General features: G+C 38.6%; 1 protein-coding gene and 2 long non-coding RNA genes across 3 annotated transcripts in view; 2 read left to right on the forward strand and 1 right to left on the reverse strand.

The window, feature by feature from the left end:
- Nucleotides 1-19,201, forward strand: part of LOC144645503 (ATPase MORC2A-like) — a 49,268-nt gene that overhangs the window by 12,954 nt on the left and 17,113 nt on the right. The gene's annotated exons all lie outside the window — the stretch shown is intronic.
- LOC144645509 (uncharacterized) lies at nt 4,747-15,225 on the reverse strand. The gene is made up of 3 exons (XR_013569291.1): nt 14,993-15,225; nt 5,130-10,250; nt 4,747-5,056 (listed from the first exon to the last, which is right to left on the reverse strand). It is a non-coding gene; the product is annotated as an uncharacterized LOC144645509 (long non-coding RNA).
- Nucleotides 15,339-16,777, forward strand: LOC144645511 (uncharacterized). Its single transcript, XR_013569293.1, has 3 exons — nt 15,339-15,695; nt 16,146-16,199; nt 16,743-16,777. It is a non-coding gene; the product is annotated as an uncharacterized LOC144645511 (long non-coding RNA).

A 19,201-nucleotide genomic window follows, 5' to 3' on the forward strand; every position in this document is an offset into this window, starting at 1 on the left:
ATAACGCCAAGAAAAACATTAGAATATGAACGTTTCTTCGTACTTTATTCGCAGAACCACGCAGACAATGCAGTACCACGAATCTTTAGATTGTTTTTAACACCCCAAAAAACTCTAGGAATTCAAGCCACCCCGAAAACACTTGCCAAATTTTCCTACCCAAAAAATCTCGGTATCGAAAATTTCAAACCCCCAAATAGTCCTTGAATGATCCCCGTCACTTAGAATCCCGAGTACCTTCCCTGGGCACTCATGTCTCCTTCCCTGTCTTCTGGTCTTCTTTTCTGTATGCGCTAGTGGTTGGCAACAGACATAGGCCGTTTTAAATCCTTTTTTCTTAGTCAAATGTACTTGAAGCTTACTTTCAAAACACTTTGACGGGGTGAAAATGTACATGTAAACATTGTTTTATGTGGTCAATGCACTAAGCTACACCAAGCTAGTTCTCAGGCTTGCCACTCAAACTTAAACGAAACAAATATTTCAAGTAAAATAACGAGCTTAAAGATCGCAACTGGCGGGAGGCAGACCAGCATGATCGGGGAATTAAACTAAGGTCTGCCGAGAAACATTCCACCTGGCATAGCGATTAGAGTGAGACTTGAACACGGGACCTCCGGATTTCAAGTCCGGCGCCCTAACCACTCGGTCACGCTGCCTCCACTAAGCCACCAGGCGTTGGAGTCGGAGTGAGCAGATAAATTCAGGGCATTTGGTTTCAAAAGGATTGGTCTTTTTGCATGGTTACCTTGTGGTTATTAAGGCTGCGGGTTAGTTGGTAGGTGCTTTTTTAAGAAAGTCCACTTTTTGGTTCTTATGATGGTTTTTTTGCAAGGCTAGATCTATGATTTAATTCTAAGATTTGTTGCGAATATTTCAACTTGCAGAACTAAGTCTGTCTATGTGGAGTACTTGTTCCACAAGTCAAAAACCTTTTCAACTTCCCCATTCTATTTTTGTGGGAATAGCTTTAAATTTTGGCTGCCCTTAGCGCCGATGGCGTAAAGGGCAGTAAGTAAATAAGTAAGCTTTACATTTCAAATTGTTTTGTTATAATGGATAATGATGATGACGATTGCGGCCAAAAGAAAAGAAAGTAAAAAATCGCAACCATGGAGGATAAATAATAGGAATAATTATTTTTTAACAGAACGCGGCTGGAAGCGTTTTGACTGTAATTAAGACGTTAGCTTGTTTGTGATATGCCGACCTTTTCCTGTACTTTTTGTACTTTTTGCGCCATTTTCGCAGTACAGCACATGTTCAGAGTACACTCGCACGATACAGGCAGGGCTGTGTGTGTTTAAACGACTTCTGAACTGTAGCGGGAAATGCACTGAAACTTCACTGAATACGGGGGAGATTTAGCTCGGTAGAGCCGAACCACGTGCACGTGGAATTGGAGCCTCGTCACAAACTCCTAGGTACACAGCGATCTACTTCAAGGATCTTTCTACAGCCGTAAGGCTGAGACAGAACTTGGGTCCAACAGTAGTTTATTCTTGCTAACTTCGTAATCGTAGCCCCTTATATATCGTTACTACAAATTAGGTGTTTACAATGTGAACCAAAAGCTTCCTATTGAATACAATTAATAAAGAAGGAAACGATTGCAATTACAAGAGCGAACTTATTTCAACAGTAGAAAGCTTACAAAATTAATAAACGGCATGCAATGCATGCTAAGGCGATGACGTTTCAGTATAGTAAGTGAGTATGTTTGAGCCCAGACAGACTGGGAATAGACCTTTTGGGCTTTGTTAGTTTGTTGTCCCATTTCAGACTATGTGATGTGTCCCTTGAGAACTACTTCTTTCAAATTTAAACAAATTCACGATATTCAGATAGATAAAAGGAAATTAAATTCCCTAGGGAGCATCGTGTTATTTGTAATGGGAAATTTACACACAAAGCTAAAAAGGTCTATTGTTGTGAGTGAAAATGTGAGCCCAAAAGATGTCCAAGTAATTTAACACCGGAATTGATAAGGGGATAGTTTAGAGACTGACTCATTTGCTATAAAAGGAGGAAAGGGGTTTGTCAAGTAAATAAAATTTTGTAAGAATTTGCTTTCGGGTGGTATTCTTTATTAAGTTGTGCATCCCAAGGTAAGGTTAGTTTCTAACCAATGTTAATAAATAAAAGGCAAATATTGAGCTGCTTTGATCACAAAATTGACATTTAAACTTATACCATGCTAACTTAATGTCTTTTATTGTCACTTTATAACGTGGAATGCAACATAGTATGCAACTGTACTAGAAAGCCAGGAAGCTGTTACAAGTTTGGCAGAAAAATACTGTCTTGAAATAATGTATCTTGAGTAACTCTTGTTAGCTGATAGTTGTCTTCACTGACTATACAATCTGTGATGCAGGATAAGACCATTTCCCCAATAAGTCCAAAATATTGTTACATATTACATTTTAGAGGTAATACCACACTACAAGTGAAGTCCAGCAAGTAAGGTTGATAGTTGTCTACACTGACTGTACCATCCGTGATGCAAGATATGTCCAATAAGATATGTTATCATTTGAAGGTGATACACACAATGTCATACAGTACAAGTGGAGTCTAGGAAGTAAAGTTGATACAATGGTGAACCAGTGGAGACCTCTGATTGAAGGGTCTTTTCATTGGTGAATCCGGAGATGTTTAACACAGTTTCTTTTCGACTTGAATGTTACTGCTACATGGTTTTTGCTGTGTGTTGTTTGAATACAGCAGTCACTCATAGTGAAGATTGGGCCTTTTTACTATTGTATAGAGACCAATAAGTTCTAGCCAGTTCCAATGCAATGGGCACTATCACACACAGTGTCTCTTGACAAAATGTAGATTGAAAGTGTTGGGCATAACACGGCAGTCAGTGGATTCTCTGAAGACTGTATCTTGTGCATTTTCTTGTTGTTTTACATTTCTGTTCTGTAAACATAAAAAAACAATAATTAAAAATATTAATAATTTTTCCTCGCGAAGCGAGGTGTATAATTTTGTCCCTCGAAGGGCTCAGGCGGGATGAAATCTCGTGTGGAGTTTACGGTCATATTTGTGAGCTTGGTGTCTGGCGGAAATGACGTCACACGGCCGCGTGCTGGTGGCCTAATGGTGTGAGCGTCGAACTTCAAATCAGATCTTCGGGACTGATGGCGGGGGTTCGAATCCGGCTAAGGTTTTTTTTTTTTCTTTTTTTTTTTTTGTGGTTTGAATCCTGAGCCTTTCATTTTTATCGTTTTTCTTTTCGGATTAAAATAACACTGATTTCCACATAATACTCCCTCAACGCCTATTCAGGCTATAAACCTTTCATGGCCATCAGGGGCGCGCGGGCGGAGGGTTCGAATCCTCATGCCGTTCGTTCTTCTTCTTTTTTAATGCCCTGAAATAAATGTCCAAAATGCGAATATCCAATAATTTGTCGATGATTTTGAAAATCGCCTGCGCTTCCCAACGCTTTATACCTCTTTACGAACCAGAAAGAGCCGCCATTTTCAAAGCGGAGTAGACCCTGGGAACGAGGGTGTCGCGTCCATGTCCGTTACTAGGCAACAATAACAAATCACCGGTTAAAACCGGTCATCGCTCCTTATTTATAGCACCCGAACCCAGAGCTTCGCGAGGCCCTGCGAGTCACGTATTACTAGTTTAACAATAACTAATACACATGCACATGTAAATATTATGAGGTAACATATTTATAACTTACATATCACGACTACATGTACATGTAGATGCAGGGATGTCTCTAACCGCTGGCTTAGTGTTTTCTTAGCAACATCCCTGTTAGATGTCACATCAATCATTATTAACATACATGTGTAATTACATGGACCAGAACAACAAATAACTACATTGTGTACTGTTCGTATACTTACCTAATATGTACAGTTGCAATATGGTGGGTTTATGACCCAAAGGGTCACAAGGAGGTGTTTGGCACCCAAATGGTCACAAGGGACTCAAAGGAGCAGTTACACAAATTTGTTAAGACGCCAAGGCTGATGAACTACAACACTTTAAAGTTGTAGTGAAGCAGGGCACTGCCCGCTCAACCATGGAGTTAAATTCCCCTTTGCATTAACGAGTGCCGTGCAGCGAGCCTGTGCCCTACCAAGTTTTTTCCCCCGATCAAGTCTGTCCATCCGTTTATCAGTCTGTTAACAGCCCCCCAGCTGAAAGTCCACATCCGTCCCTTAGATGCGCAGTATCGCTTAAAAACTTGCGTTACGCTGTTGCAGAATTCCGGGTAGTCTCTTCAGTCCGTGGAGAGAAAGTGCAATCAGAAGGACAACTCACAAGAAAACAAGAGTATAAAGTTGAATCTCTTGGGAATTTGTTTTCAGTATCTGTTCTCCATTTTGTTTCATGATCAAGGTATAATCGCGAAATGTGCTTGCTCGCACGAAAATAAAATTTAAATTTTAAAAATTTAATGTTTCAACATGAATTTTTGCAAATTTCTAATAAAGCCCCCGCGCTTCATCGATATGATATTAAGAGATCCTTCAGATATGTAGCGACCCCACCAGATGTGAAGACCAGCTTCCATTTGATTCATAGTTCAGTGGTAGACTCTCGAAGCTTCATGCTACAAAACCGTAGTTGTGGACCGTGAAACACATAAGTGACACAATAGGACACCAACCCAAGGCCACTACTGAGGTCTGTGGAAATGTACCTACTCTTACTAGGTACTACCGCAGCATAAGCGTAAGGGACGGACCATTAATTTCTTGGAGGGGGGGGGGGGGGGGGTGAAAAATTTTCCTCTGCAAACTTTTTTTTTTTAGTTTATGCACCTCTGCAAATATTTTTTTTCGAAATTCTTACTTTTTTTGTTATACATATCGTGTTTGCAAACAATTTATTTTGTCTTTCCAGGCCCTGCAAACAATTTTTTTCAATATTTTTCATCCCCCCCACCCCTCCAAAAAAATAATGGTCCGTCCCTAAGCACAAAAAATACCACTGTTCGTTAAAAAATGTCAAAATAAGGGCCTGTTTACAAGCAGGCGGGTAACCCTAGCACATAGGGTTACCCTAGCACCTAGGGCTACCCTAGCGCTCCCACATTTCTTCTTTTTTTTCATCGACGTGTTTACAAGGCGCTAGGGTTACCCTAGCACCTAGGGTAACCCTAGCTGCTAGGGTAACCCTAGCGCCTTGTAAACGCTCTGCTAGGGATAACTCGCCCACCCGGGACAACTTTATTTTGGCTCCAAAAAGCTAAATATGTTTAAAAATACCGACAAAAACAGCGAATTGTGACCAAGAAACATCGTGTTCATTCACAATTTGTCGTATTTTTGCACTGGAACGGAATTATTTTCGAATAACAGTTTCTAACGACAAAATTTTACAAGGTTAACTGAAGCGTAACCGGTGTAAGTTGACCCGGGTAAGTAGGGTTACCCTACCTGCGAATTTTGCTTGTAAACCCGGGCTATCTTCTAACCCTCTTGCTAGGGTAACCCTAGCACCTAGAGTTACCCTACCTGCTTGTAAACAGGCCCTTAGATAGTATAATTTTGCTTATGCCTATGTCATAAATGAAAACCAGACTAGATCTTCAAATTCGTGAAATTCTTAAGTAGAATATAAATTTATTTGTAATCTACGTTTCATTGCAGTCGTAAATGCGTAAAGTCATCATTCGCCGGCGTTCAAGTCAGGGGTGGAATTAGAGGGGGGCCGAAGGGCCGCGGCCCTACTTTTTTCCCGAAGTTTTAACTTTTGATCACAAATGCTTCAAGAATGCTGTAAGCAACTTTTCGACGAACTTGAATTTTTCGTTGGAAAAGAGGGGGAGGGGCTTTGCGCTCGCGCCACATTTCTTTCGGCCCCCTCTTCTGAATTTTCTGGATCCGCCCCTGGAAGTTCCTCCTCTAAAACATTTGTTCACTCAAACCCCGTTACACGTATATTGCTTGTATTTTTAATTTTAATTAATTTAAAAATTTCTATCTCATAGGATAAATGACTAGCTAGTGTTACGCTCAATCAAACAAAGCAAACCTTAACGGCTCCTATCCGCTAACCCTCCACAGCGGCAGATCAAAATCTCATTTCTCACTTCCAAAATCCATACATCGGCAAGCAGACAGATGATGAGAATAGGACAAATCGTCAAATTACATGGAGATATTTGGCTGTTGATGCACCATGCACCACATTTTTAAAACTAACATAAAAATAGTAAATGGTATTCGTGGAATCGTTAGGGCTTTCCACAAGTTGCTCGGCAACTTTTTGGCAACTTTTCATGATTCGAGCAGCTTTTTCCCCTTCGAGCAACTTTTTTCCTCTCGAGCAACTTGTTGCATTTTGAGCAATTCCAGACCGAAGATCTCCGAAGATTATCCGAGTGTTATTCAAAGGCAATACGAACGTTTCCGAAGATTTACGAAGTTTGCCGAAGACTTTCGAGGAACATCTGATGACATTTCAACTTTCGGCTCATTTTGCATTAAAACATTACAAAATTCGTCTGCAAACATGACGACATTGATATCTTCACGATTTTTCGTAGTTAAAGAAATCCTTGTTATTTAACAAGTTTTCCCCTTAATATGTTATATAGATACTTCTTTTGCTCTGAAATTGCCTAAAACTGCTTAGAAATCTTACTCTCAAAGGTAAATTAGCATATATTTAGAGAAATTCTCGTGATTAGAAGCAGCGTTTTTGGATTTTTTTGGAGCAACTTTCGAGCAACTTTTATTATCACGAGCAACTTTTTTGGATTTTTGGAGCAACTTTTGAGCAACTTTTTGAGAAATTACAAACAACTTTTTGGGAAATCTCGAGCAACTTGTGGAAAGCCCTAGGAAACGTCCATTTCTCTGTTAGACACCTATAACTAACAACGATTTGGCTGGCTAAAAGGGACACTATCACGAGCTTCACTTAAAAAATTCAGGAGCCCAAAGACGTATGGAAACCCCCGGGGGGGGGGGGGGTACTCCCATATGTGGCCTATATAGGTATGTGCCGCCCGATAGCGTATGGTTTTTGATGTTCTCGGTCCTTCAATAGGGTATCATTTTTGCTCCTTTTGGCAATGTGTTCCCGGTGTGATTCTTAGATAGGGTACCTAAATTCTATTAGCCAAAATAAACGCCCAGCTAAACGAAAAAAAAGGTATCTTAAAACTGAATTTTCTGTTCAGGTATTAGAAAAGCGATTTTATAAAGATTTGTGTCTTGCCGTGCGCGGTTAGCCGTTATTTGGGTCGTCACGAAACGCTTCTACCCCCCTTGAATAGGGTGTCATTTTTCGGTTTTGGGCCTTAAAAAGGGTATCAATTTTCGCTTTCTTTATCCTTAAATAGGGTCAGGGTTTAAGAACCTTCGCGGCACACCCCTTATCCGAAATTTATGGGAGTACCCCCCGGGATGGAAACCTACAAAGAGTGGCCCATTTTAGTTATAAATACTAACGGCTCTCTTCTTCCTTCGACAACAATTTACTTTTTATCTTCATCTTGATGTTCTAGGCGCATTTTGTGCAGAAGCAAGACTACTTCGCCAATTTTAGTACTTTTTACCGAAAAGCAGAAAAATCCCCCCGACAGTGTCCCTTTAACGAACCAAGTTTCTGGCTCCGTCTGCCCCTAATATTCTGAGAAACCATTGCCTTTTCCCGGTATTAATAGGCCTTATGCATGATAGAGCGGTTTTCACTTTAGTGTCGAAAGTAATTTGTGTTTGCTTTGGTTTTGCATTACTACGCTTAGTGATTGGTTTAAAACTCTCGCACCACTTTCTTGGCCAATCAGAAGTAAAACCAAAACCAATCGTGACTCGCTCACGCACGTTTTCCCGCGCTCCATGTCGGCTACGTGTATTTGATTCGAGTTTTGATTGGCGGACTTTTTGGTCTGTGTCTTTTGTGATTGGCCAGAGTAATTACTTTGGTTTTGGTTTTACTACTACATTCAATTGAAAACTGCTCTAACGTCATAAGCTCAAAATTCACCACCAGCCCTCGTTTACGCAAATCATGCGCATCCTTTCGCCACCTTCATGCAGTTTTCACGTGGGTATTCTTTTCATCTTTGCTGCTTTGGGAATTCGTTCATGATAATATTTACAAGTTTGCACTTTGAAAGCGAGGCTTGGTGGTGAAACTAGCCAGATTGACGTAAACATGCATAAGGGCTATTCGTTCTCCACCTACTCAAGCTAAATATTATACTAATTTTTAATTTTACGTAAGTATAAAAGCTGTTGAAATTCACCGCGTCCATTCGGATTAAGTTAAACAACAATAAGTCAGTTTAAATTAACCTTAATACACACACATCACGTATTGAGCTTTGCGCTCTAGACAGAACACCGTTGGGTGACCTTATAGTATAAAATAAATTGCATGTATACAGACACGTTTATTCACACACTATTAAATTTAAAGCGTATCACTTTAAGAGTGGTTACTAAACATGATTTTAGAGAATTATAGTTTAAATAAGGTATTACTCGATATCTCTAGTGCGACGCATGGATGGTTTAAATTGTTTATATTTTTAAGAAAACGTTTAGAAGTTTTAAATGACAAAATGTTAATTAGCCTTTTCCTGTCGCGCGGGAAGTTGTTGGCTCTGTGACTATGAGGTTAATTTCAGTTGTTAGTTTTGATCCCTTTAAAAGTTCTAAATTTCCCAAGTTTAAGAAAAGTATAAAACATAAGAAAACCTGAAAAGCTAGCTTCTATTGTGAATTTAGTGTTTACGAATTATGCTATTATGTGAGCGGATCTATAAACTAAAAGATGTTTATTTTACCCGTTAATAAGTATTTCACAATGTAAAAATACAATTTCGCATTTGTTATGAAGAAGTTTACGCTACCTCGTCAGTAAAATTCATAAAAATTATTTTATAATTTCCGCACAAACATGAAGATTTAATATGGTAGGATTTAAAAAATATATATAAGCAAAAAAGAAAAACAATAATAAACGCTAGTTTATTATCTCTGTTATGACAGCATGAAAGGATAGTCCATTAGCTCCCAAAACAGGTGCAAACGTCTTGAGTTGCTAGACCTGCGTCACAGCGTGTTTAAAAGCAATTATCGCAGGAAACGTCAGTCAAAAGGAACCAATTTGTCTACTGACGCACACAAAAACCCATTAAGAGGCACAATTCAACCAATCAGGAAATGACAACTAAGGATGATGACGCAAAGAAACCTTATAAGGGAATCGAAAAGACAGAGCGACATCTGGTTTTGTTATATGACAGTAACAGGTGATCTAATGACAGAAAAGCAGCCGAACCTTCATTTTCTTCGTCTTTCGCTCAAAAAAATTAACAAAAAGAAAACTTACAAAAGCCCGTAAAACTAGCAAAACGACAGTCCTTTACGGTTTCATTTCTCCGTTTGCAACTTTCTACACGGCAATAACTTAGTTAAAACTGACAATCCTGTTTCTTGAACGGTTGTTAATAAAGTTATTTATGCGCGCTGTCTCTCAATTGCGACCCACCTAATTACCCACAATATACAGTTTACATTCATCGTTGAACAAATTATCTTTAACTTTAAACTGTATGTAGAGGCGCCCAACATTTACAGCGCATAAAAAAATAGTTGATACATCTTACCTTTCCTCTGTTAAAATTGTTCTTTATGGATGCCAGGTTTACAACAAATGGGTTATTAACTATAAACTGTAAATTGCAAAACCGCTATATTGACCAAAATGAGGAGTAATATGAGAACACGATGGAATCGATAATTCTTGTACCAAAAAAAAGAGAAAGAGAAAGCAGGAATATAAAGCCGATCGAACGTTATAGCTCATTCTTGACAAAATGAATTAGCATAGAGAACAGCCGGCTAGCTTACCAGGGAAAAAGGATTTTATTCTTTTTTTACTGAACAAAATGAGAGACAGTAAAACAAAACCACAAAAACATAAAATTAATAAACCTCTACTTCATGTATCTCACATGAGGTAGCATACGAGAGAAGACCATCTTCCATCGTCTTCTCCATCTTCTTTCTCTGAGTGCCTCCGTTTTGCAGAGGAATTATTTGGCATCTCGATAAACAACTAACAGCATATACGAGGATCCAGTCACATCCGGGACATTGCTTTAATTCAGATGATTGACATCGCCAAATAACCCATACAAACAGTTGACGCCTGATTTCACAAGATCCATCTTTTGCTATAAGCTGTCACTTGGTACTTGTCTTGCGGCAACGCTGCCTAACATAAGTTAGACAGAGACGTCTGTGCTACAGAAGAAGGAAAGGGACATAGAAGGTCAGTTCATTATTACATACAAAGTAATTCCTAACATAAACAAATTAAAACTGGGCGTTAGATATCGCCAGGCTGGTCGCTTCAAGGGAGCGAGTATCGCCAACTCATTTCGTCAACTGTAATTTAGCTCGGGGCCTTCTGACGCTAATGATTTTAAATTGCTTAAAAACGGTAACTACAATGTTGACGAAAGTCGACCATCGAGAATTATCCAAACAGTCAACACCCTACATTAAAGTGTTGGTACTGGGACAGAATTTATTTATTAGCTTTAAGTTTGTTTATTGTAAAAACACTTTACTCGTATTTATCAGAGTGGTGACGAACGTTTGAAGGAAGATACATCTGTTTTTTAAATTTAATATGTGCCGGCCATCGCTTCTGTTGCAAGCAAAAGCCCAAGAAAGAGTAACACATGAAGAGAAAGAACTTAGTAAAGCGCTTGTAGGAAATCCAGCTACGTCTAATCAGACCAGAAAATCCAGCGTTCATTTTCGTCTTATATTTATAAAGAAAACGAACGAAGAAAATCGTTTGGTCGTTTTAAAAACAGAGCCAGGTGTATCAAACGCGGACATAATTCTTCCCTCATTGTTGATCTAAAGACCATCGTTTAATCTCCGTTGCGCAACCAAAAATCAATAGCAGGGATAATGGGCTCGTCTGTCTGAATCACCTAATCTCCCGCTCTTTGTTTTCCTGGAAAACTCAAGTTCATGTAACTTCCTGAACGCATGGCTCTTCCCGCCAGAACCTTGATTATCACGTGACTTGTGACGTCTTGAGGCATTCATTCGCAAATGAGGCTTTGGATGTCGCCTCATTAGCCGATGTCTGTTCCTTTCTGTCTCAATGAATAGCAAGCGCCTTCTTACCACCTCTCGACAATTGGCAACCCACAGTGTTTGTCACAACTCTGTTTTCTTTGTTCAACTACTTCTCTTCTTTGTGCCTTGAATTTAGCTATGGGGTATCTACAATCTTAAATTTACATTGAGGCGGAAGCCTTGGGGAGTCCTATTCAAAAGAACAGCTTGCAGTTTTGAAGTGTCTAACAAAGGTCCGTTATGAGGAAAAACAATTTTAAAAAAGTTTCGGTTGGAAGATGTTCAACTGAATTATTTTCATGTCAAGGCGACACGTTGACAAAAATCAAAACTCATTCCTGCTCTAACTGGGCGTTATTTTACGTATCATGCTAAACAAGAAAGGTTAATGCCTATTTTTCACTCGCAATACCAATAAACCATAAAACTGCGCAACCTGATAACTCCAAGGAAATATGGTTTCGAACAATTTTCAAAACAAGTTATGTAATATTATTACAGTTAGGTGTTCCTTCTACTCTGTTCTTACAAAAGTTTGCCATAACACTTAGACCTTTAGCTTTTTATCACACGGGCAGCCCCCAAACCATCAGAATAGTACACTCTGCACTAGAGACACCATCTATAGGTACGTCTTGGATAAATTTAAACGGAGCCGCTCGTTAAGAAGGTACTCTTATTCCTTGCATCCAATTATACACGACTTTTTTAAATTTACTGACTTCAACGGTCACCGTCTACACAATGCCTCTGATATTCTTTCGTCCACTGGGGCCCGAATTATAAGTCAGTTAGTCAGTCGTTATAAATTAAAGATTTTTACGGTGCACCGCCATATAATACACAGTTATACAAATATTGTTTTCAACAAGGCGAAAGGCTAGTTTTTGACATGGGAGATGGAGATATGAGTTTATTCATGACAAGTATTCACTATTAGAATGAATTTCCATTTCGAAATACTGACAGACGTCATTAGCTATAGACGCCTCAATAGAATGTAAATTACAGTTTAAATGCATGCGTCCATAAATGAAGAATTGCACAGCTATATCTACGGTACTACATGGGGGTTTCACTGCAAGGTAGCTGTTGCCAGAGCTCGCATACACGAGCTAAAACCTCAGGGGGGGGGGGGGGGGGGGGTACTCGAAGTATACATGGCGGGGGGGTCCGACGTATTTTTTTGGGTTGAAAATTTACACGCTTGGTATTTTTTTGGGTCAAGGGATCTGTCACGTTTTTCTTTAGGTCTTAAAAAAAAACGCGTATTTTTTTGGGTCTTACTTCCGAGCAATTTCATAAGCTTATTGATGCCATTAAATAATCATGCATTAGAAAGTTCGGCGTAATTGAATAAATCAGTATTGACGTATTTAAGTCTTGTATTTTTTGGGTTGGAATTTTGATGTAAGGTATTTTTTTGGGTCTAAAATTTCAGGCTTGTGTATTTTTTTGGGTTTGCAATTTGAAGCTCCGTCGGACCCCCCGTCATGTATACTTCGAGTACCCCCCCCTGGGGCTAAAACAACCGCCTACTATGTTTTGAGCTCTTATTAAATACCCTTAAAGATAGCCGCCTCTTTGGTCAGACACAACATTAAATTTGCCGGGAGTGATCTCAAAAAGCCGCCTGTTTAGTATTAACTTTTAATGAAATGCATATGAAAATCTTCATAGAAACTGACTTTAAGTTCCTCTTATGCCTTCAAAAATGGTAAGAAAAATCTGCTTAGGAAACACAAGTTTAGTAAGAGATAACATCTACAAGTTAGCGAAAATCATTTTGCGATCGTATGTTTTTTTCAATAATAGCACACCCAGATGTTGAAGTCTTAGAAAGAGGGGGCGTTATTAAAAAAACAACGAAAACAAAACAAAACAGAAGGCTAATTTCCACTTCAAACATCTGCTTGTTGAAACACATTTTGCTAAACGTTCGCGCGTCACTGCATTGCATGGTGCTAGGAAATTATTTGGGTTCTTGTTAGTTTTCCCCAAAAAAAGATGATCAGGATATTTTTTAATGAAAATCATGCAACGGTCCTATACATTTACGTGACATTCTAACATACGCATACAACAACTTGTTCAAGCTATCGGTAAAGGGAAACGGTAAGAGCCAACAGAGCCAGGGGTCCTGAATCCAATTCGACATCTATCTCTGGTGATTAAGGAATGAATGGGGCAGAAAGCAACGAGAGAGAGTAAAGCGAATTAAAGAAAAGTTTAAGGGAAATGTTCCAACGCTGCAGTCGTACTAAAAAAAGTTTTAAACATCAAACCAGAAACCAGAAAAGAGAGACAAACTAAGGAAGTAAGCCAAGTATCAGGCTAGACGAGGTCGGGGAGAATACTCCACTTTTGCAAAATTTCACACTCATTAAGGTAGACTTTGCAAAAGGATGTGTTCCTTTTCTTTTGACCATTCAACATACAGACTGGATTCAATACAAAAGCTATTTTACTAAGGGATGAATTCAAGACAAATTTATGTATATAGTTTTACAAAAGAAGACAACTCTGAACAGAATTGACAACCGTAGGAGTCTGTTATTAGAAACCAAAAACTACAACTGCTGTTCTTAAAGTCTTTGAGCTATACTCGCAAACACACAGCACCAGTGTCTGTAACATGAAGCCAGAGAAAAGACAATTAAAAAAAAAAAAAAGTTAAGAAAGAAGAAAAGCAGTTTCATTTTTCTTAAAGAAGCCCATAACAACTGATCAAAGTTCATGGGCAACAGACTGTGGAGAGACAGGAGCATCCTGTTTCTGTTTTATTTATTAATTCATGTTTCTATTTTAAAACTAACAAACGCGAACTTTGCGCCTACTTTGAAGTGCCGACAGGAAATATTTCAACCTGCGGTGTGCCACCCTCATCGAAACAGAAAGTGTCTGTCGTCATTTTCCAGTCTTATCAGTGCTTTCACTTTCTTGCAAGAAACACCATTCGTTTTCTTGGAGGTTGTGAATTGATCTGGGACGGGGAAAACACCAAACACCCCTTTCAGTTTCATTTTAACAGTTGTTTTAGAGCAGGAATCACGTGATATGCACGCTTGAACGCGCTGTGTCTTGATCAAACAGTGGCGTTCTTTCAAATCTTACAGATCAAAGCGATCAAGCTTATGAAAATTACTAGCATTTAAATCTTTGGAAAAGCCGCTAAAATTAAGGGCAAACGTCAAAAAATACTAGCCATAAATTCTTCTGCCTTGCGGCTAAGGTTTATTAAATACGCATAATAAATACCTCATAACTGTTTTAATTAGAGGGTGTGTAGTCGCATAGTTATTAAGACACAATGATTTTTCTGCTTGCAACACTGTTCTAACTTAAAGAACATTCTAGCAGTTTGAGACATTACGTGCAGGAACGCTTAATAAGCCCGACTTACAGTCAACGGGGGTCAAAGTATATTGTGCTCTCGAAAGCGAAAGTGGCATTTGCTCAGACAGATACGAGTTTTATAAATATAGTTTGCTGTACGTACGCGTATGAAAGGTACAGGATGTAAATAACATGTTAGAAATGTTGACGCTAAAGCTAGATAGTCGAAACGTTATTCGACAGTGGACGTAATGAAAGCTATCACTCCTTGAAGCAACCAGGTGTTCAACTCTAGCTTTTTATGCTCATTAATATGCGAAACCAATATCTTAAACAAACACACACAAAGGAAACTTTCGCTTTGTCGTGTTCGCCACATAACCTTGCGATCAATTCCCTCTCTCTCTCTCTCAAACACAAACGACCAACAACAGTTTTACACAGGTTATGTTATTCTTTGTATAGTCTCGCAAAGAAATATCGACACAACAATCTGAAAAGGACCTCGCATATGTCAAGCAAACAAGAATCGATGAACAATACAATCTTACCGTTTTCATCTCGGATTTCAATCCGGGCGAACAAAATTCGTTATCCCGGCTTATCAAACCCAAATTTCGACTCCAGCCGGTTCACTCCCAACGAGTGTTTCATTCCTATACTTCTTTGCGCTACTAGCAAGCAGAAATGAGGCAAAAATGGAACAATCTTGCACACAATTGAACCGTTGTGCGATCATGAAATGGCCGCAAAACGAAATATTTGACACAATGGCGGGTGCGGCATCAAAACGCGATTGCGTCATCTTCAAAAGAAGCCAATGAGATTTGAGAAAAGACAATACTGCTGTCAATTCTGAGCATATTAACCAATTAAATGCCGACAACTCTCTGCTTTCGCGCGCATGAGAGTCACGTTTTACTGGTTTTGACACCCGTATGTATCTTGTTCGCCATGCATTTTTGCAGCGCGACCTCCTTGTTGTCAGTGCGAAGTTTTGGGGCTGCAGCCAGCGAGCTTGTTTAGTGTTGTTAGTGACGCCCCCATTTCAGAGCCAACAGGTTTGTTTTGAATTTTAGAGAGGTGGAGTAATCTGTGGATGGGACCCATTGTGCGCTTTTCAAGCGAAGGAGACTGAAGTATTGCTGACGCGAGGTGAAGTCCAAACTGCCGCGACGACGAAATGACAAGCGGTGGAAATTATTCGTCGCTTCGTAGGGCACAACTGACCTATGACTATCTGCACACAAACAGGTAGCTACGACAAAAGTTTGCCGTCTCTTTATTGTTAGCGAACCACTCACCTTGACCAAGTTTTTGAAGCCGTGTGTAAGGGTATTTAGATCGTTTGTGAGCGTATATGCACGCACATGTTTGACCATTTAATGCGCGCCAAGGGAGAATCAACTAATTAAAGCGTGGCTGATAAACACGAAAACTTCGCTTAGTGTAGTTCCAGATACGTTCCACGTTAGCCAGAAATAAACTGAAAACAGTCCGTGCTGTTTGGGGCAGAATACAAATTTCTTATAACCACGAAATCTGCGATCAAATTACTAAAACCCTCAAGTCAGCGACTTTCAGCGACTCATGGTGCGTATAACTTAATGCAAATTTCTTGCCCTCCAGCTACTTGAGTGTAATTTTAGTGTTTGGAGTGTAAAATCCTGTAATCTTAACTTATTCTTCATTTCTATCAACCAGCACTACACACGAATTTCTGTTCGGAGCATTGGCTGAATTAGTGGACAACGCAAGGTATGAACTGTCGATCGCTTTTTAAAATGCTTATTCAAGCAAGTTCATCGTGAGAGCCCTTTCGCTGTGTATTCAAGTGTAAGACTACCCGAAAATCAACGAGTAAGCTTTACTAACATCTGATATCACGACATCCCCCTGCTTTTAGCGGTTTACCGTTTCCCTCGCCGACATATTTGACAAGTATATTTATGTTGTAAAGAGAGGTCGGCCTTCACCTCTTTAAATGATAAAACCCACAGCTGAGAATCCTAAACGAACGGAAATTACACGCCTCGTTGTTTAGATTTTCTGTTATGAAGAGAGCATTGTTAAATTGTGACAGTGATCTTGGCACACTTTTGTCCCTTTATCTTGTCTGCCAAAGTGATTATAACATTCAAATGATTGACTAAGCCTCAAGATAAATATAGGGAGTACATCACCTGCGTTATTGATAGTATTGACTTCATTATCATTTGCAAATTTAGCAGATCCAGTCATTGATTCTGACATCAGTTTATTTAGAGTTTATTTTTGTTGTATGATTATTTTTCTTTCTAGAGATGCTACCTCACAGAAGATTGACATTTATACAGGTTGGTAAACAAACTTCATGGGATGTAAACATAAAAAAATAATACTAACAATAAATAAAAACAGAAACCTTATGTCTGAAGAGAATAAGCTTTATAAGATCATTTATGTTAAATATTCTGAATATTATCATTGTTTATATCTTTCATGGCAGTCAAGTGGTTTTACATACTCAAAATAGTGAACTGTAAAGATAACTGAAGTACAGTTTCTTTCCATTGTATTTATGAATCCCTCCCTCTAAGAGGTGGTGCTATTATTCAGGTTGAATTTTTAATTTATGGATCAGGATGCAGGTTGATTAGCATTCTGTAATAGTCTTGAAGCTGAATTTATTCCTGTACTTGAGGTGAAGCTAAGCAATGGTTGCCAGAATTTCAATGATTCAGCAAACCCCTTCAGTTTTCGAGCCCGATAAGGTCTTTGATATTTTTTGACATGCACACAAGCTTTCAGTCACTAGCTGGCAGTATCTGCTTACAGCTGTAGCTACAACAGTGAGTGTTACAAGTATTTTAACATTTACCTTTTTTAGGTCAGTTGATGTATAGTATATGATCTTTAACCCTTAAATCTTTTTTTACATATAGACACTTTTTTTTTTCAAATAATAACTATACATGTAACATTTGTTGTAGCTACAGTATACTTAATTACAGTTATGCTAGAATATTTCAGCTCCTAACATTTTACCCTTTCATCTTGTTTAGCAGTTAAGCTTGCTCGTTTTTATATAGCAAAATTGATATAATATTTTAAAAATATTTTTTAAAAGATTGTTTTGTGTTTCCACAAAATTATTTGACTGTGTTCCTGTTAATGTTTCCCCTTGCACCTGCCATGAATAGTGCTTTGACTTACTGTGAGTGAGAGGCACATTTATTGTTATGTTAACCTATTTCTTTTGTCAGTAAGGCTTTGTTTCTGTGTTATTTATTAATCATGTGACTTTCAAGCCTTGGTTATTTTTCCAGCATTTTAATTAGGTTGGGTATATTTTCTATGTTTACTGCTATTAAAATCTGTATCTTGGTAAGACAATTGTGTTTCCCACAAAACTGTCATTGCATTCTGACACATTTGTCTATTTTTGTGATAAGTTCTTTGTTTTGGTCATGACTTAGGTACAGCTGACACATAAAAAAGTGTGAATTTGCTTATTTTTTTACACTGTTACCCTTTGTTCTGCTCTTAAACATAATATGATTTTTTGAATAAGACCACAACTTTATTCCTCTTTGTGTCAATTGTTTAAGAACATTGTTGGGTTTAGTACATCCCATCCACTGACCATGTACCATGTTGATTTCTACCATTATACATGATGGGTCTTATGATTATTTGAAGTTCACCTTAAACAGAAGTTTTTTGACTTTTTTGGATTAAAGTTAGAAGTCAAAAATGCTCTTACAAGTAGATTAAATACTTTGCTTATTTTCTTTGTGTTTCTTGTAAGATTCTTATCGCCATCGATTATTGCTAGGTACTATTATTTATTTCACTGTTGTATTGTCTTGTGGTGATGTCAGTGATGAGATATTGTCAATTTTTATTAAGACCAATCCCTTGAAATTTTCTGAGTGTTTTTGGCAGCATACTTACTTAGACAATTTCAAGGGAAACTGGCATATTTGAGGCAATAATGACATGTCATGACAGGATGTCAGGGCTTTACCCAACCGGGGGGGGGGGGGCAGTGGCCCCCGCCAGGAAAACAAAATTTTTTTTTTCAACATAGAGTTTGAATAGTGTTTGATTTTGTTGGGCTATTTCTTGTAGCTATATTGGAGTTTGCCCCTGCAGCGGAGTTAAGCAGAGTTTGCCTCCACAGACAAAAAGTCCTAGTTACAGCCCTGGATGTACAAGGCCATTAGGGGCTAAAAGCATAGTCCGCTCTGTTATTTAAAATAATCTTTAGTTTTAATTAAATTGCGTAACAAGTTTTGCAGACATCATATCACACAGGACATGCCATGGACAAATTTACAAAAGTGCTTTACTCCTCATTTGAAAAAAACTATGCTGCATTACATACCCTGTAAACAACATTGGAGCCAAACACTTCATATACTTGTGTATGCAGCTTGTAATTTTGTCCCTGTTGCATGCTCATTATGTGTATAGTCAACTCTCACTATAACCTTCAGGACCAAAACTTGGTGTCTGCAATAGAGAAAGTCCAAAGTAGCGAAAGTTATTTTCAGTAATTCTTACTCCCCAGTACTTAAAATCCTGTCCGTAATAATGGGGCCTCCGTAATAGACTGTTCTGTCAAACCGAATTTTATCACTTCTGTTTTGTTGCTGCAACTTGCCCTTGCCACATGACCTCTGGTGTCAGTCCACCTTAAAAAGTAATCTGTACTGCAAATTCCCTTGGAAGATGTGACGTGTCGTGCGACGTACCCATACTACCCAACTCCTATA

The sequence above is a fragment of the Oculina patagonica genome, chromosome 3 (assembly GCF_052425735.1).
Source record: "Oculina patagonica isolate OP01 chromosome 3, crgOcupat, whole genome shotgun sequence".
Lineage (NCBI taxonomy): Eukaryota > Metazoa > Cnidaria > Anthozoa > Scleractinia > Oculinidae > Oculina > Oculina patagonica.